Source organism: Carica papaya, chromosome 9 (genome assembly GCF_054855325.1).
Source record: "Carica papaya isolate Zhongbai chromosome 9, ASM5485532v1, whole genome shotgun sequence".
Taxonomy (NCBI): Eukaryota; Viridiplantae; Streptophyta; class Magnoliopsida; order Brassicales; family Caricaceae; genus Carica; species Carica papaya.
In genome coordinates this window covers 23,526,093-23,547,403 of record NC_142317.1, presented here as the reverse complement: position 1 = coordinate 23,547,403, position 21,311 = coordinate 23,526,093, and positions in this window count along the sequence as shown.

Genomic DNA, 21,311 nt, shown 5'->3' with positions numbered 1-21,311 from the left:
ACAATATAAAACACACCATACTTCCCCAATATGTTTACTTTCTTGATGAATGTCATGACTTGATTCACATTCCTTCAGGATCTAGATTAAATCTTCATAGCCCACTTGCCATGGTAATTATCTATAAGAGAAAAATAGCACGAATATTAAAAGAGTAGTTAAGGTCAAAATGAATCTCCTATAGGCAAGTACAATTAAACTTCCCTTTTCACAAGAGATATTCTTTAACATTATGTCTCTATGATCAGGATGCTCCTTTGTTTTCTCTCTATCTTTCTCTTAATGGACCCTCTTTAGTTGCTTATCAGACTTCTTTGATGCTTAATGGACCATTAGTTTCCTTTTTGACCTTCTCTCTCTCTTCTATTCTCCTTGACTATTCATGAAAGGACCATTTAAATTTGACTTGATCTTCATATGTCTCTTTTGGTGATAAAGGCATAAGGACATGATTCAGATTGTTCTTTCATAATGAATATTGGTTTATGCGGCCATAATGTTGTACCTATCTATCAAACTACCAAGGTCTCCCAAGTATCAAGTGACTGACTTGCATAAGTACAATATCACAACATACATTGTCATGATAGTCCTTGATGGAGAATGCACTATGACTTGCTTGGTAACTTCGGTTTCACCACATTCATTTAACCACCAAACCAATAAGGAGTCGAATGTTTGATGCATGTCAACCCTGTTCCTTCCAAAAATAGAGTGTTTGCCGCATTAGCACAACTACCACTGTCAATGATCATTCCATATACCTTATTACTGACAAGACATCGCATGTGGAAAATCTTCTCCCTCTGCTCATTATCTTCACTCCTAAGTTGCACGTTGAAAGCTTTCCGGACAACAAAGACATTACTCTTAAGTGGAGCATCTTCGATGAATTAAGATATAGTGTAGTACCTGCAAGAAAGGTTAGTGAAAAGGATACATTCTCTCCCTCACCTTCCCTCATGTTTACTGACAATCTCTCAATTGATAGCTATGTTTGTCGAGTTGAGCATTCAGAATTGGAATCACTTGAATCGAGTCTACACGTTAGTTCTTATGACACCATAAAGAACTCTAAAGGATTCTAATTTCTATGGAAACTTAAAAACAAGCACACAGAAGAAGGACTAGTGTAACACCTCGCTCACCATCGCATTAAATTTGTATATGGAAACCCCCATTTATTTCAGCCTTAAGACCACTTGAACTCATTTAAATTTATCTCGTAGTTCTATATCATGTTTTGTGATTTAAATTCATAATTTTAATTTTTTCTAATTTTGTTATTTTATTTTATTTTATTTTTGTTGTATTTTTATTAAAAAAATAATTTTAAGGAGAAAAACGAAAAAAAGGGGCGAAATCCTGTGCGACGGGACTGCCCACGCAGGAATCGCACATTATGCGCATGCATGCGTGCGTGGCAAAAGTAGGATGTGCGCGCGTGGCAAGCGCAGTGCACACGTCCTGTTCGTGAGAGGTGTAAGGCCAATCTGTGTGTGCATCCCATTACATACAGACGAATCAGTCTACATGTGTCACATCACACAAGACAGTGTCAGGCACCGTGTAACACCCCGTCCATTGTTGTGCTTAATTAATTTAGAAAACCCTAATTGTTTGGGCCTTTCGTCGTATTAAAATCATTTAAATTACACCGCGTATTATTTATCATAATTCGTATATCTGGTTAATTATTAATTATTTTTTCTTTTATTTAATTTTATTTACTTTTAGTTTTTATTATTTAATTTTGCATTTAACTTATTTAAATGAATTTTACAAAATTAGGAAAAATCAGAAAAATGGCGAAACAAGAAAAAATCACGCAGGGAAGCAGAGCTACCAGCGCAGATGTCACGCACTTTGCTCGTGCGTGCACATGCACAATATCCCGGGATGTGCGCATAACATGCAAGTCCCATTTGTTTGCACGCACACACAGCGTGCACGTTTCGTCCGCATGCACGGCGTGGGAACAGGTCCTGCCCGCTTCTTGTCGCACGCAAGTAGGCTGTCCGTGCACGGACAAGTGTCGTACACTATGCGTGCACCGTTCGCACAGCAGGCCTGCGCTGATAAGCCCTGCGCACCTGGGGTTTTAGCACAGTAAGCCTGCATACACGGTGTCCAGCGCGCGGCAGGACGCCTGTGGGCCTGCAGGCTAGCCTGTAACACGTTAGTTGGGCCATTGTTGCCCTAGGCAGTGCACCGTTTTAACCTCGGACAGCGTGCTGCCCTCGCCAGTAGAGGAGGCACTCCTTTTTTGTTTTTCATGCTGAACATCTTTTTTTCCTTGCTCTTCACCAAATTTCGTCACTTCGTGCAAATCTGACGATTCTAAAATTCTATAAATAGGCCTTCCCACCCCATTCTTCCCCACACTTCCATTCTTCCATTTTTCTAAACTTAAAAAGAGATAGGGAGAGAGAGAGTAATCTAGTGAGAGAAGGAGGAAAAGAAAAGAGGAACGGTGAAGGAGAAAACATCAAGGTTTTGGAAAGGAATTTAGTATTTCTTTCAACATTTTAAGGGATATTTTTAGATAAAATAAAATTTTTAAACGTGATGATTATGATTTTGCCTGTTTGTATGCCTTCGTGTTTATAGTTCATATAAGTCAAATTGTTCTTATTTTCAAGCATGTTATATGAATTATAGACTTTTAATGATTTGCATGTAATAAAATATAATATGAAGTCAGTATTATTGCCTAGTAAAAATAAAGAATAAAAAAGGAAAAATAAAGAGAAAAGTGGAATGAAGCATGAATGGTCCGAAATACATATCTGTATTGACTTGCATATTACATCAAGTGTTTCGTTAAGCTTTTTATCTCTGAGGGATATCTATTCCCCTAACCCTTCGGGGTATTTATTTTTCCCTCCCCCATCTAGTCTGGAAAGACGTAAGAGGACCACTCCCAGTAGATGACAACTTACCCTCTGACAAGAGTAGCATCACAAATATTTGTTAAAGGTCACTCTTGGCTAAGTACTATCGTGACTGTAGATTTCTGATAGGGCCACTATGATTGATACGATTGTGGTCGTACATCAAACCATGATTTGGCCAACCAGAAATGGGCCTGAGCAAATTGCTCTATCTATATCTACTATGGCCATTTATAACACCCGGTCCATCACTGTACTAAAATATTTTCGAAACTCTATTCATTCGGGTCTTTGGTCACTTTAACTTGATTAATTTATGTTATTTAACATTTATCGTGATTCATGATTTTGATTGATTTTTATTTTTTTAATTTTTATTTTTTAAATTATTTTATTTTATTATAAATAATTTTAACTTAACTAAATTTAATTAAAATGAAAATTTAGAAAAAAATCAAAAAACGACGAAACAAAAAAAATGCCCGCGGGCCTGTGCACTTGCAAACTAGCTTACAATGCACTAACTAGAGCATTGCCACTTCGGGCAGTGCACAGTCGTTGCCTTAGGCGGTGCGCTGCTGTCGCCGACAGAGGAGGAGGCTCTCCTCCCTCGTTTTTCATGCCAAGCATTTTTTCTCCTCTCTCTTCATCAAATTTTATCACTTGGCATGAATTCGACGGTTCCAAAATTCTATAAATTGCCCTCTCCTTCCCTTCCTCTCTACATTTCCATTTCTTCAATTTTTCAAAGGTTTAGAAAGAGAGACAGAAAGATAGTAATTTAGTGAGAGAAGAAAAGAAATGAAGGACAACGGTGAAAAAGAAATAATCGAAGTTTCGGTAAGGAATCTAATATTATTTTCAACGTCTTAAGGGGTATTTTTAGATAAACACATTTAATATGATTGCTAATTTACCTATTTTGTATGCCTATGTGTTCAGATGAGTTGAATTATTTTAGTTTTCAAGCATGTTATGTGAATTGTAGACACTTGATGAATTTGCATGTAATGAATATAATATGTAATCGGTAATAATAAAAGTAAAAAAAAAAAGAAAAAAGAGAAAAGTAGAATGAAGTCTGTATGGTCCGAAGTGTATCTGTGTTGACATGCATACTGCATCAAGTGTCTCATTAGGCTTTTTATCTCTTAGGAGTATCTGTTCCCCTTTCCCTTTGAGGTATCCATTTCTCCCTTTTCTATCTGATCTAGAAAGACGTAAGAGGACTGCTCCTAGTGGATGCGACGTGCCCTCTGACGATAGTGGTGTTGCACTATCTGTAGGGGTCACCCGTGGCTAAGTAATATCATGACTATAATATCTGTTAGGGCCACTATGGTTGGTATTTCTGTGATCATAGATCGTACTATTGTTTGACTAGCTAAAAATGAGCCTGAGCAAATTGTCGTATTTGTATATGATCTGGCCATTCCACTTGGGTAGTTAGAAATCTATATCTGCCCTCAGAGATTGAAGTTGTAATGACTTTACAAAGCATGACATGAAAATATGTGCATTTCATGATTTATTTTATTTTTTCTATTATTTAGCATGATGTATGTTTGATTTTCTGTGCTAACATATTATTTTCTTAACAAATAAATAATTTTTCATAATGTGAGATAGGTAAAGGAAGAAATTAAACGGTAAGATAAAATAATTAACTTTTCAAATCTTATGATGTTAATTTAATACTGTTTTCCTTACTGATTATATGGAACTCACTCTTTCCATGTGTCTTCCCCCCCCTCCCCCCCCAAGATGAGGAAGAAAATGAGGAACCGCAGGCAGACCTACCCTTATAAGTCTATGAGGATACTGTGAATCCACAAGTCTGAGTGCATGACTGCTCCCACACTTTGATGAATGCAATAACATAGTGAAAGAAGTGGCCCATATGTTTTGTATTTTGTAGCCACTTCTGGCCTTAGTTTATGTATGTATTTGAAACTTATATATATATTTGTAAGGGATTTATTATGATTTTATTCTGCTGAATAAATTTTATCATGCACTCTTTATCTTGAATCTGTATCTAACACTCATTTGCCTTAATTAACACTTAGGACGTCACATCATTCCACTTGGGTAGTTGAAAATTTGTATCTGCCTTCAGAGATGGAAGTTGTAACGACTTCGCAAAGCATGACACGAAAATCTGAGCATTTCGTGATTTATTTGATTTTCTCTATTATTTGGCATGATGTATGTTTGGTTTGTTCATATTAATGTACTGTTTTCTTAATAAATAATTTTTTTTCATAATATAAGATCGGTCTACGAGGTGGGTAAATGGTAAGATTTTAAGTTAAAATAATTCACCTTTAAAACTTCACGATGTTAATTTAATACTATTTTTCTTACTGAGCATAGAAAACTCACTCTTTTCATCCCCTCAGATGATGAAGAAAATGAGGAACCGCAGGCTAACCTACCCTTATAAATCTATAAGGATCTCGTGGATCCACAAAATTTGAGTGCATGATTGTTTCCTTACTCTGATGAGTCCAATAGCATAGTGAAAGAAGTGAAATTCTTTTGTGTTTTGTTTTTTTGTATTTTGTAGCCACTTCAGGCCTCAATTATATATATGTAATTAGAACTCGTATATATATTTATAAGAAATTTGTATTAATTATTTTGCTGCATAAAATTTTATCATGCACTCGTATTTTGAATCTATATCTAACACCCAGTTGCATTAATTAGCATTTGGGATATCACACATTGTGCGCCCTATATGCACACCGTTCGCACAGTAGACCTGCAAGGATAGACCAGCGCGAAGGCTAGCCCCTGCATGCGGTAGGATAGGCTAGTGCCTGCAGTCTAGGCATGCAGCGTGCCTTGCTTGTGGATGCACACTGATATCTTAGGCAGTGCATTGTCGCCCCTTAGGTGTCGTGCACTGCCTAGGGTAGTGTGCTGCTACCGCCTTAGAGGGAGAGCTGCCGCTGATTTGAGGATTTTTCCTTCAATTTTTGTACTGCCATCCCATCGCATCAAATCATTCATCTTCCACTCAACTTTCTCTCTGTTCACTAGATTTTTCCACTTGGTGCAAATCTAATAGTCTCTATTTTTTATAAATAGAGGCCCCTTTCTTCCATTTTTCTCATCATTTCATTTCATTCTTCGATCTTCCAAGAGCTTAAAAAGAGAGGGAGTGATCTAGAGAGAGAAGGAGAAGAGAAAAAGAAGAAAGGTGTTGGAAAACTCTAAGGTTTTAGTAAGGAATTTAATATTTCCTTAAACATCTTAAGGAGCAATTCTAGAAATCAAAATTATGAAATTTAAGTTTTATGTTTTGCATGATTTATGTTTAATAGTTCCAGTAAAGTGATTTGTTCTTGATTTTAAGTATGTTATGTGATTTATAGGCACTTGATGATTTCCATGTAAATTAAATAACATGAATATGGTGGTAAATGTTTTGAAATATATATATAAAAAAATGGGAAATGACCCTAAAATGGTCCGAAAAATAAATGTATATGTATTACATGCATAATGCATCAAGTGTCTCATTAGACTTTTTATCTTTTAGAGGTTTCTATTTCTCCCTCCCCCATTTGGTCTGAAAAAGTGTGAGAGGACTGCTCCCTATGGATGATGGCATACCCTCTGACGAGAGTGATGACATGAATATATGTTAGGGGTCATCGTTGACTAAGTATTGTCATGACTATAGAATATCTGATAGGACCATTATGGTTGGTACGGCTGCAGTCACAGATCGTACCATGGTTTGGTAAGCTAGAAATGTACCTGAGCAAGTCATTCCACATGGGTGGTCAAAAATTCGTATCTGTCCTCAAAAGATGGAAGTTAGACGGACTTCGCAAAGCATGACACAAAAATCTTAGCATTTCATGCTTTATTTGATTTTATCTATTGTTAAGCATGATTTTGATTTGATTGTTGTGACTATAATATGATGAATCTAATGTTTTCTTTAACAAATAAATTATTTTCATAAAGTAAGAAAGGACCTTGATGTGACCTGATGGTAAGTATTGATGACAAAATTATTTACTTTTAAAATCTTACAATGTTATTTAAATATTATTTTTCTTACTGAGTATATGGAACTTACCCTTTCTATACTCCCCCTAGATGAAGAAGATAGTGAGGAACTAATTGCTAACCTACCCCTTAAATTCTATGAGGATCCCGTAGATCCACAAACCTTGAGTGTATGACTTGTCCCGTACTTTGATGAGTCCATTTGCATAGTGAAAGAAGTGGCCCCTTTTTATTTTGATATTTTATATTTTGTTGTCATTTCTGGCCTCAGTTATATATATGTGTAATTGGAACTCATATATTTTGGCAAGGGATTTGTAATAATTTGGTCTGCTGCATATAATTTTATCGTGCACTCATAATATATTTATGTATCTGACACCCTTATGCCATAATTACCATTTGGTATGCCACTGATGGTATCCGAGTAGTTACGCGGACCAAATCCCTTACAATTGAAGCTATAGATAGAAAGACCCTTATGATATCTAGAAAGATAAATCATCTTTTCTAAAAGTTAGACAACTGACTCGTGTCTTCCTTTTCTTTTGTAGGAATGACGCGAGGGAGACCTTTCGTATAACGTACAGAAAGACCCGAGACCTAGGATCATCCGATCAGGGCCGAGTTTACTGAACTCTTATTAGCTATCCAAGGATTAATTGCAGTCGTAAGAGATAATCAAGTCAACCCTTGTCAACATCTAGCCCCAGAATACTGAACCACCGAAATGTAACACCCTGCCCATCACTGTGCTTAAATTATCTGGAAACCCTACTTATTCGGGTCTTTGGTCACGTTAAAAATTAATTTACTTTTATTGTAAATCTTGTTAATTTTTATTTAATTTGATTTTATTTAAATTTATTTTATTTTATTTTATTATTTAATTTTTATTTAGCTTATTTAAATTAATTATAAAAAAATTGAGAAAAATCGTAAAAACAACGAATCGGGAAGAAAATTATGTGGGAAAAATCCTGTGGGGAGACAAGTTGCCCTGCAGGTGCTGGGCATTGTGCGTGCCCACATGTGCGCATAGTAGCCGCAAGATGTGCGCACAACACGCACGTCCCATCCGCACACACGCATGCACGACGCGGGATCAAGACCTGCGTGCATCTTGCCGCACGCAGACGGGCCGTGCGTGCATCTCCTTGCATGCACACAGGGCCCCACACTGTGCGGACACCGTCTAAACAGTAGGCCTACATGGATAAGCCCTGTGCACCTGGCACCTATCCGCAGTAGGCTTACGCATACAGCCGGAGGCTTGTGCCCCAGCAGGCTAGCCTGCAGTGCACCGCCGTTACCTCGAGCAACGTGCTACCGCCGCTGGTGGAGGAAGCATTCCTTCCTCATTTTTCATGCCGAAAAACATTTTCTCCTCTCTCTTGACTGGATTTCACCACTTGGCATGAATCTAACGGTTCTAAAACTTTGTAAATTGCCCTTCCCCTTCCCTTCTTCTCCACGCACTTCCATTATTCCATTTTTCAAAGATTTAGAGAGAGAATAGTCTAGAGAGAGAAGAAGAGAAATAAAGGAGAACAGTGAAGGAGAAAATATCGAGATTTTGGTAAGAAATTTAATATTTCTTTCTATGTCTTAAGGAGTGTTTTTAGATAAACTAATTTAATATGGTTGTGATTTTGCCTGTTTTGTATGTCTCTGTGTTCAGATGAGTTGAATTGTTCTTATTTTCAAGCATGCTATATGAATTGCAGACACTTGATGAATTTGCATGTAATAAATATAATATGTAATTGGTAAAAGTAAAAATTATGAATGAAAGAAAAAGAGAAAAGTTGAATGAATCCTGTATGGTCTGAAGTGTATCTGTATTGACATGCATATTGCATCAAGTGTCTCACTAGACTTTTTATCTCTAAGGTGTATCTGTTATCCTTGCCCTTCGGGGTATCTGTTTCCCCCTCCCCAATGAATTGTTCTTATTTTCAAGCATGCTATGTGAATTGCAGACACTTGATGAATTTGCATGTAATAAATATAATATGTAATCGATAAAAGTAAAAATTATGAGAGAAAGAAAAAGAGAAAAGTTGAATGAAGCCTGTATGGTCTGAAGTGTAACTGTATTGACATGCATATTGCATCAAGTGTCTCATTAGGTTTTTTATCTCTAAGGTGTTTCTGTTCTCCTTGCCCTTCGGGGTATCTGTTTCCCCCTCCCCTATCTGGTTTATAAAGACATTAGAGGACCGCTCCTAGGGGATGACAGCATACCCTCTGACAAGAGTGGTATCGCATTATCTGTAAGGGTCACTAAGTAATATCGTGACTGTAGATATCTGTTAGGGCTACTATGGCTGGTACGACCATGGTCATAGATCGTACTGTGGTTTGGCCAACCAAAAATGGGCTTGAGTAAATTTTCGTATCTGAAAATCTGAGTATTTCATAATTTATTTGATTTTCTCTATTATTTGGCATGATGTATGTTTGGTTGTCTGCATTAACGTAACATTTTTTTAACAAATAAATTGTTTTCATAATGTGAGATAGGTAAACGAAGAGGTTAAAATGGTAAGCTCTTAAGTCAAAATAATTAACTTTTGATATCTTACGATATTAATTTAATACTGGTTTCTTTATTGAGCATATAAAACTCACTCTTTCCATGCCTCCCTCAAATGAGGAAGAAAGTGAAGAACTACAGGCTAACATACTCATGGAAGTCTATGAAGATCCTGTGGATCCACAAGTCTGAATGCATTACTGTTTCCGCACTCTGATGAGTCTAATAGCATAGTGAAAGAAGTGGCCCTTATGTTTTATCTCTTGTGAATTTGCTTATAAATTAAATATTAAGCCTAAATCTTTAAAAGAAATATTAGCTGTAGAGACTCCCTCTAGGGAGATTATTAGAAACTCACTGTGTGTATAAAAATTGTAAGATAAAATCTTTTGAAATAGAAATATTTGTAGACTTAGTGCTCTTAGATTTCTAAGGATTTGACGTTATTTTAGGAATGGATTAGTTAGAAAAATATAGGAAAATTATTAATTGTGAAAGTAAAGTTGTAACCTTACGAACTCCAAAAAAGAAATAAAAACTATTTTTACACTCTAACCATTGACAATAAGAATATGGATATTGATCCTGTTGTGTATTCCATTCCCATTGTTTGCAACTTTTCAGAAGTTTTTCAAGTCGAATTACATGGTCTACCTCCCCCTAAGAGATAGAGTTTTATATCGACCTGCTTATCGCATGGGTCATGCTAAGCTCGTAGAACTGAAAAACTAGCTTTTTGAGATTCTTGGCAAGAAGTTTATTCGCCCTAGTCACTCCCCTTGGGGCGCTCCGATGTTTTTTATGAAAAAGAAGGATGGCTTCCTTAAACTATGCATAGACTATCAAGAACTCAATCGAGTAACAATAAAGAGCAAGTACCTTCTACTTTATATCAACGATCTTTTTCATTAGTTTTAAGGAGCCATGGTCTTCTCTAAGATCAACCTCAGGTTAGGATACTACCAACTAAGAGTAAAGGAAGAAAATATTCTAAAGATCGCTTTTCGATATTGATACGGCCTGTATGAGTTCAAGGAGATGTCATTTAGGTTAACTAATGCCCTTACTGCCTTCATAGATCTCATTAATAGGGTTTTCCGGCGTGTACTGGATTAGTACGTCATCGTGTTCATTGATCATATTTTAGTGTAATCCAAGAGCCCAGAGGAACATGCAGTCCACTTGTCTAAAGTGCTGGGGACACTTCATTGGAACCAGTTGTTTTCTAAACTTAATAAATGCTCCTTCTGGTTGCATAGAGTTTCCTTTCTTGGTAATGTGATTTCAAGGGAAGGAGTTTTTGCGGATCCGGTCATGATTAAAATGGTGATCAACTGGAACCCACCCACCAATGCAGCTAAGGTACGTAGTTTCCTTTGCTTAGCAGGTTACTACTGACAATTCATCGATGAATTTTTTAAGATTGCTGCTCCATTGACTCGATTCACTCTAAAGGGCATGCTTTTTATCTGAGATTACAAATGTGGCAAAAGGTTTATGGAATTAAAGCATCATCTTACCTCTGCTCTATGGTTGATCCTCTTCGACAACACTAGAAGATTCTAGGTTTACTACGATGCATCTCATGTTGGTTTGGGATGCATTTTAATGTAGCATTGTAGAGTGATTGCTTATAGATCCAAACAGTTGAAGCCCCATAAGTGAAACTACCCTACTCACGATCTAGAGTTGGCAACCATCATATTTGATTTGAAGATATGGTGTCATTACCTATTTAGTAAGACCTTTGAAATTTATACTGACCACAAAAATTTAAAGTATATTTTCTCGCAGAGGGAGTTGAATATGAGACAGAGACGTTGGATGGACCTCCTAAAGGACTATGACTGCAAGATCATCTACCATCTTTGTAGAGGGAATATAGTCGTTGATGTGCTAAGTCGAAAGGAGTCTGCTGTATTGGCCCAAACTATGGTTTCCAGTTAGAAGTTAGTAGATACTATGCAACCACTCTGCATCAGCCACTATGGTAATGGTGCCTATCTCACTCAGATCGAAGCTTTGCTTGATCCTTTCATAAATATTTGGGAAGCTCAGTCCACAAACCAAGAAATCATCAAAAATTTGAATAAGTTCATTTCTAATGAGTTTTCTTATTTTAAGCTCTCAGATGATGGGTTGTGTAGATTTTAGGATTGAATTTGGGTCCCTATCACTGTTAGAACGGATGTTCTCAAGGCTGCCCATGCCTCCAAACTATTTACCCACCCCGAGAGTACAAAGATGCACCGAGACGGAAAGTGTCAATACTAGTGGTAAGGAATGAAGAAGGACATTGTTGGCTATGTCTCCTGATGCCTTACTTGCTAGCAAGTTAAAGCAGAACACCAGAGATCCAGCAATTTGTTATAACCATGTATTTTGTCACTGGTCTACCCAGGACCTGTTTTGGTCATAATGTTATTCGGGCCATTGTTGACAAACTAACCAAGATCGCCCATTTCTTGCCCATCTGGACCACTGACTCCACCAGCAGATTAGCCCGCCTTTATGTCAATGAATTTGTTCGACTCCATGGTGTTCCCTCATCCATTGTATCCAATCAAGATCCTCGATTCACCTCCCACTTTTGGGACAACATTTAAGAATTGTTAGGGTTTGGATTGTACTTCAACAGTGCTTATCATCTCAGGTTAATGGTCAGTTTGAATGCACTATCAAGACATTGGAAGACATATTGCGTGCTTACTTTCTTGACTTTAGCGATAATTGGTATGAGTATCTTCTCTTATCTGAATTTGCTTATAATAACAGTTATTATTCCAGCATCGACATGGCTCTGTATGAAGCCTTGTATGATAGGCCCTACCGTTCTCCCACTTGTTGGAGCGAAGATGGAAACCACCGTCATTTGGGACAAGTCTTCCTTAAAATTTTTTCCTACAAGGAAAAAATGCAATTTGGGAAAACAGGGAAGTTGAGCCCCTGCTATGTGGGACCTTTTCTAATCGTGGAGCATGTTGGACCCGTGGCGTATTGACTTACTCTGCCTCAAGAGTTTGCAAGTTTACATGATGTTTTCCATGTCTCCATGCTCAAAAAGTACCACTCTTACGCTTCTCATATCATTCCTCTCGATGAGATGCAGGTACAAGCTGATATGACGTACGAGGAACTCCCCGTAGAAAGTTTTGACTGACAAGATTTTACATAATAAGAGAATCCCCATGGTGAAGGCACAGTGGCAGCACCACACTCTGGAAGAGGTGACGTGGGAGTTGGAGAGCGAGAAGAGAGGGAAGTTCCCAGACCTATTCAAAAAAAATTTGGGGGACCAAACTTTTTAAGGGGGGAGAATGTAACACACTGCTCACCATCACGCTAAATTTGTATATAGAAACCCTTATTTATTCTGGCCTTAAGGTCACTTGAACTCATTTAAATTTATTTTGTAGTTTATATCATGTTTTGTAATTTTAATTTATTCTTATTTTGTTATTTAATTTAATTTTTATTTATTATTATTATCATTATTTTATTTTATTTTTGTTACATTTTTATTAAAAAAATAATTTTCAGGAGAAAAATAGAAAAAAAGGATAAAATCCCATAAAAAAATGCCCATGGGAAAGGGCCTGCCCGCGCGCATCGCATGTTGTGCGCGTGTGGCCAGTGTAAGATAGGAGGACTGTGCGCAAGTCCCGTTCGCACTGGGTGTAAGGCCGGTCTATATGTGCGTCCCATCGTGTGCAGACAGGCCAGTTCACGTGCATCACATTGTGCGCGGACAGGGCCAAGCGTCGTGCGCCCTGTGTCCATGCCATCCACATAGTAGGCCTACAAGGATAGGCCTATAAGCATGGGCCTGCGCGTAGCACCCTATGCGTTGTACGCCCTGCGTGCGATAGGATAGGCCAGTGCTTATAAGCTAGGCCTGCAATGCGCGACTGGCTTGGGGAGGCATAATTGATTATTTTTATGTAAATTAAAAACATGAATATGGTGATAAATTTTTTGAAATATATATATATATATATATATATATATAAAGGGAATGAGCCTGAAATGGTCCGAAAAATAAATATATCTGTATTGACATGCATAATTCATCAAGTGCCTCATTAGGCTTTCTATCTCTGAGGGTTTCTATTTTTCCCTCCCCCATCTTGTCTGAAAAGACGTGAGAGGACCGTTCCTGTGGATGATGGCATACCCTCTGACTAGAGTGGTGATGCGAATATCTATTAGGGGTCACTGTTGGCTAAGTACTTCCCTGACTATAAAATATCTGATAGGACCACTGTGGTTGGTACGACCATGGTCATAGATTGTACCATAATTCGGTAAGCCATAAATGTGTCTGAGCAAATAGTTGTTATATATATATATATATATATATCTGATCTAGTCATTCAACATCGGTAGTTAGAAATTCGTATTTTCCATCAAAATATGGAAATTAGAACAACTTCACGAAACATGACACGAAAATCTGAGTATTTCATAATTTATTTGATTTTCTCTATTGTTAAGCATGATTTTGATTTGATTATTGTGACTATGATATGATGGATCTAATGTTTTCTTTAATAAATAAAATTATTTTTATAAAGTAAGAAAGGACCCTGACATGACCTGATGGTAAGTATTGATGACATAATTATTTTCTTTTAAAATCTTATGATGTTATTTAAATATTATTTTCCTTACTGAGTATATAGAACTCACCATTTCCATGCCCCCCTTAGATGAGGAAGATAGTGAGGAACCGATTTTGATCTACCTCTTGAAGTCTATGAAGATCCCGTGGATCCATAAACCTTGAGTGCATGACTTGTCCTGCACTCTGATGAGTCCATTCGCATAGTGAAGGAAGTAGCCCTTTTGAATTTTGTATTTTGTATTTTGTTGCTCTGCCCCGATAGTTTATCAGTGTGCATGACGTCTTCCACATCTCCACGTTAAAACCCTAACCCTTATCAAATTGTCCTAATTCAGGGAACTCCTATTAGCTCCAACCTAGCGTACGCGAAGTACCTAACAGAGATTTTAGGATGGACCGACAAGGTGTTATGCAACAAGAGGAGCTCAATGGTGAAGGTTTAATGGCAACATCACACCCCGTGGGAGGCTATGTGGAAATTGAAAGATGAATTGTGGAAGAATGCACCTATTCATGACCATTGTGGAGGACCAAAATTTTTGAAGGTGGGGGGAATGTGGTTTGTGCTTCATGTGCTATTAAGACTCCATTTTATTTGGGCCTCTGGCAATTAAATTTCTGGGTTGTAATATTATTTTATTTTGTTTTAATTTCAATTTCTGCAGTTTATTGAAATTTATTTTATTATTATGGATTTACTTTTGTTTAATTTAAAATTTTTTGAAGGTTTCAAATTAAAAGATATAAAACAAATTGGGAAAATTTCGTTGCCGGAAAAACCCCTTAGCTCACACAAACTTGCCTGCACAGGAGTGCCCAACGCGCATACATGCTAAGCCGGTTAGGCATGTGCACAGAAGCACGTGTCCTATTAGTCTGGGCATCATCTTGTGCCTAGAAACGCATGTCAGGTGCGTGGCTTCACCACGTTAGGTGCACAGCTCCGCGCATGCGTATATCACACGTGGATCCCGTGCGGAGTACTGTTGCGTCAAGCAAGCAGCTCTGCACATGCCACTGCAATGCGATAGGCGTAAGATGCCAGTGCACGTGTGGGGCTAGCCCAGCGCGCGCGCCCGGGCCAACAACCTGCTGGGCCCGGTAAACTTGGACCACATGCAGTGCCTCGAGCCCTGCACTACCGCCACTGCTGCTGCAACCTCAAGCTGTAGCTGCCACCTCGAGCCCTATGCCGCATGCCGCCTCAAGCCTCATGCCACTGCTATCGTGGGAGCCATGCCTCCCCTTGACCGATTGACACCGATCATATCATGATGACATCATTATTTCTCTCTCATGGATCCGCGACACCTGTTGCTAATCCGACAATTCTTTTCCTTTATAAATAGGGACCTCCTCCTCCACTCTTCCTCACCCATTTTCACCTTCAAAGATCAAATTCTAGAGAGAGAGAGACTTAGAGAGAGAAAGGAGGAAAGTTTAAAGAGAATGAGGACTAGTTTACAGAGAGTTGTCGGTATCAGTAAGGGATTTAGTATTTGCTTACACATTTTAAGATGCATTTAAAAAAATAATAAGGAAATATATGTTGGTTTTATTGCATAAATTTGGCATGATTTTTAAAAGAAATGAATGTTGATTTTATTGCATGATTGTGGCATGATTTTGAGGGTATGATGAGTTATTAATTATGATGATTGTTTTAATTATAAATACATCGTGTAAAGGCTTAATTATTATTTCATGAACAAATTTGAAATACAATTGATACGAGAAGAGATTACATGAAATTGTTGACATGGCATGAAAAATGTTAATGGATACATGAAAGATGAATTATTTTATCTACTTCTATTATCCCCACCCTATCTAAAAAAAATGAGATAACCACTTCTTGTGGATGTCGGCTTGAAAATATGTAGGATATCTTAGGATCACTGTGACAACGTATGTTCGCAGTCATAGTCTTTAGGACCACAGGGGTTGGCATGGTCATGGTCATAAATCATGTTATGGTGTGGCAAGCCGTAAATCTATGACGAGCCACAAATAAGCTACGATGTGGTAAGCTACATATCAGTTATGGTGTGATTAGTCGTAAATTAGCTATGGTGTGGCAAGCCATAAATCAGCTATGGTGTAGTGAGCTATAAATCTGCTATGGTTGAATAAGCTGTAAATTACTATTAGTGTCACCATAATAGTAGTTGGTTCTGCATTAGCTAGTAGATAAAAAGCATAACGAGCTTCCCGCATAGTATGATAAAAGACTTCATAATCATTATTGTCTTATTTATTTGATTTTCTCACTTGATGAATTATCTTTATGTTATTTGATGATCTTGACTTAAGTATTTTCTCACATTAATTCTACTTCTATGGATCATTGTAAATGGTAAGCAAGAAAGGTATTTTTAAACACTTATAATTTTATAAAATTTCATAGTTATGCTAATTTAATATTGTATCTCTTACTGAGTTTCATAGAACTCACCCTTTCTATGCTAGGCCCTCCTAGATGACGTCGAAGAGCGTGTTTACAATGAGTTGTCTGAGTTACCCCTTGAAGTTTGCCTAGATCCCGTGGATCCATGATCGTTGACGAGTGCATGTCTTATTCCGCATTCTGATGAGTCCATTTACATAATGATATAAGTTGCTATATTTTGTATTTTATTATTTTTATTTTGTCACTACTTCTACCCTCAGTTGTATATGTAAATGGGAACTCATATATTTTGTAAGAGATTTTGTATTATTGTAAAAATTTATGCTATATATATTCTATTTAATGCACTCATATTCTGTATTGGTATTTGGCACTCTTTTGTATAATTAGTATTGGGGATATCATAGCTTGTGCTATTAAATTATGAGATTATGGAAAGAACGAGTTGCCACTAATAGAGTTCACACACAACAATAATTATCATTCTAGATATAAAGATGGAGTAACCTGGCAAACCTTTTATTTTGCTAGGCTTCACATATACTTGTAACTATCAGTCTAGTGAAAAGATGGCACCATATATGGGAGACTATATAAATCACTTATTTTTCGAAAAGAAGTCAGTGAATGAAAAGTAAACTAGATCATAATTGGTAAAAAAACCATCGAAGGGATTAAGTTTATCGAAAAATATCTAATTAAAGTAGGCAAAAGATTTATGAGAACACCCGAAGGGGAACTTAGAATTTGAAATAGGTGACCCTGTATTTTGAAATATCTCGCCAATTAAAGGAACTATGTGATTTGGGAAAAATAAAACATTAAATCCCAAATATATAGGACTATTTGAGATAGTATATGGAGTAATCACTGTAAAGATACAAGATCACAAGAAAAAAATATCAGGTCTAGGGGAATTCTAGTAGTGAAGGTTCTTTGGCAGTAACAAGCCACTGAGGAATTCACCTGGAAACCAAAAGAGGAAATGAAACTTGAGAACCCTCATAGATTTATCATAAGTGGTAAGTTCAATTTGGAGAACCAAATTCCTTTTTAAAGAGGGGAGGATCTAACAGCTTGATTTTTTTGAAGTCTAATTTCTCATATTTGATATGGTTGATTAAGTGTGTATATGTATATAGAAAGATATATTAAAGATAAGAACTCAGTTTAATGACAAACGGGAAAGAAATAGTAAAATGAGGTCAAAGAGAATCCCTTAGAATGAAAATTTCCCTCAAAATAGGAAATTAATTTTTCTGGCCAAAAAACGAGTTTCGAGGTAACAATAACATCTTATGAGGTTACAAAGTACTTTTGAGAATTGAGAGAAAACCAAAGAAAATTTGAGAGACATGTGGATAAGCTTATATTGGCTAGCTATTTTGGGCCTTATGGGCTTAAGTGGGCCTAAGGGAGTCTAATAGGTTGTATTTCAGCTCAAAGTCAGTTAACAAGTAGCTAAAGGATGGATAAGGATGAGGAATCAAGTAAAAGAGTGTGGAAGAATCCAAAATAAGCATGAAGAGGTATAAAGAATTTGTGGGAACCTTTTAGATGAAGCGGCATGATGAAAGGTGGCAACCTTTAAGTGAAGTGGCATGATGGAAGGGTGGCATCCTTTCTCTTATGGCTCCCCACTTGTATATATAGGGGATGAGGAAATAGAGGGATAACACGATAGATGGAAGATAAATAGTGAGAAGTAGAGAGTTGAAGGAAGAGTGCGAAGTGAATGATTATGAGAGGTTTTTAGATAAAAACCTTGGGAAATCTCTGCTAAATTTGTGAGAGAAAAGAAAAAGAGAGAAGAGGAAATAAATAGCAAAAAAAATGAAGGAAAGATGAATAAGGTTCACGACAAAGGAAGCCATAAACTATGGAAAATGTATGCCTTTTATTAAGTTTTGTATTCAGTCTCTCTTTAATTTTTGGGATTAACTTTTGTGTTAGAAATTTTTGAGTCAAGATAGTGACCAAAGTCATCCTAGAACTCTGCCAGATGTTAACTCTGTTAGATGTTTAAGAGGAAAAGGTTAAAAACGAATCAAAATTTTGTTGTAATTGAGATTACGTTCTCCACAAGAAAATTGAAGCAATATAAGGGGAGACTCTATCCAAGTAGATACATAAAGCAATAGATATAAGGAAAGGTTTGAAATACAATAGTTTAGGACCTAAGGTAAGTGTGTATTATGGATTCATTAGTTTATATAGTTTTGAAATATTTTACATACTTTCAATATAAAAAAAATTATGCAAGTAGATATTGTGCTATTATGGCTTACACATTTTTAAAAAATATTTTATTTATACTTTTGTATATGCTAAGCAAATATTTATTAATGTTTTACCTTGATATAAGTGTTACTTCATTTTTTGTTTATGAAATGTGATTTTAGTATGTTTGCATCACCCATTATGGAAGTGAGTTATTTTAAAAGCACTTGTATTATGTTAGGCTTTACTTTGCCATACATATTATCTGTGTTCGAGTGTATTGGCAAAGTGATAAGTGGGCACCCATACATGTTGTTCTGTGTTCGAGTGTATGGGGAATCACTATGATATGTGTGCTATGATCATTTTATGTTCGCGGGGTAGCAATGTTTCAAGGTACCCATATATGCCGTTATGTGTTCGGTTGCATGGAAAACCAGTGATAAGTTTGTGTGCCTATGCATAGTATATGGTAACTGATTGATTTTCGACAATAGTGATAAAGTATACAATAAAGCAATATGAATCCATTTTCTGATTTTGTTAGTCTAATTTAAGTGTTATGTGTTTATTCGATTATGATACTAACACTATGTGACTTTAAAAGTGTTTTTATTTTGTGTACATCATTAACTAAGGAGACGAGTCATTCTGTTCCATTATCATCATGCTAGGACTCAATATGAGTTTGGTGCCCTATCGTACCATGCTCGAGGGGTCTTAATGTTTTAATTGCCCCTACACGCTGTTCTGTGTTCTAGTGTACGATGAATCATGTGATTAGTATGCCCTAATCATTTCATGTTTGGGGTGTGGAAGTATTTCAAGGTACCCATGTATGTTGTTCCTTGTTTGAGTGCATGGAGAACCAATGATAAGTATGTGTGCTTACGCATGATGTGTGGTAACCGATCGGTTCTCCATAATAGTGATGAAGTGTAGCTCATTATATAAGGTAGCAATGTTAATTCGTTCTCGATTCATATATTTGTTTTATGAAAATGTATAAGATATATATTTTTGTTGTATGTAAAAGCTACAAATTGCATGTATTATGTTGTATTTCATAATACTGGCTTACGAAGAGTATGTATCTCACCCTTCTATCACCTTTTAGATACTAAAGAGACCATTAAAAGTAAGCTGTGATACAGAGGAAAGTATTTGAAGTTAGACTTTAAGTTCGAGGTTAATAATTTGTTTTGTGTTTATATCATTAGAAAAGAAAAATTTTAGAGCCCATACCATATGTTTCTATTGCACATTCAATAAATGTAATGCTTCTATGACTATATTATGATCAATAAAGTTTAGTTATTCAAAACTAAGTTAAGTGTATTTTACGTAAGTAATTGTGCTCCAATCATTTCTCCATAAGAAGAGGTATGGTATGTGATAGAAGAACCTTTTAGTGATTTTGGAAGTTTTACATAACATATCTAAACATATTGTAATGATATAATTTAAAAAATTTTCTGAGTCTCATGAATTGTAACTCTTTGCAAATGGTATATTATTGATTTATGTATTTTAATATAATACTGCACAAATTTATCAAGTTCTATACATATAGTAACACTCCTTTCTTAGTAGAGAAGGCATGTCATTACAACAAACACAATGTACCATACAATTATACCAAATCACATGACAAGTACAATGCATCCAAATCTGGTACGTGCCATATCACATAGCAAGTGCAAACATTGTATTGTTGTACCAGATCACACAACATGTACATGGTACACAAATCTCTCACACAACTGTATCATATTACACAACAAGTACAGTGTGGCATACAACTGTACTAAATCACATAGTAGACATAGTGTTCCTAAATTCCCTACGTGCCAAATCACACAGCAAGCACCAATCGTATATGTTTTCCTATTGTTTAAATTTTGACTTATTTTAATTTATTCTTATTTCCCTTATATTTTGAAGTTACTTACAATTATTATGGTTTTAACACTCACAACTATTTATTTGCCTTATGTTAAATACTTTAGCAAACCTTTCTTAATTCTTTTTAATTTATTTTCTAATTCTATAAGAAGAGCTTAGTTGGACTTAATTATACCTTTGCTAGTTTTATTCTATTTTATTTTCAAATTCATTTATTTTTGTATTTCACTTTATCATATCTGGGCTTTTTTATTCTCATACCTCTAATAGATTTCCCTACTCATTGAATTTTCCTTTTAATATACTTTTCTACATTTCAATTTTTTCTAGCATTTACTTGACTTGGGCACGATTATGAAAAGACTATTTTTATTTAATAATTTACTGAGGTGGTAATTCCTCAAATCTTTTTCCAAAAAATATTCTTAATCTTATTTACAAAATATTCAGCTTTCATTTACTTAATCTTTTTCAATTAATAACTTTTACTTAGTTACATTGTAAAATTTCCTAGTCAAATATCTTCCTTTCCTTATTCTGGTTAACATCCGACTAATTTGTCTTGCTTATTCCCAAAAATAAAGGAATAATACATATGGAAAAAGATTATAGGATAAAAATGTTGATGCCAACATATGGAAATACAAAAAAAAGGAAACAACCAAACAAACCTATGCATGCTAATGCTTT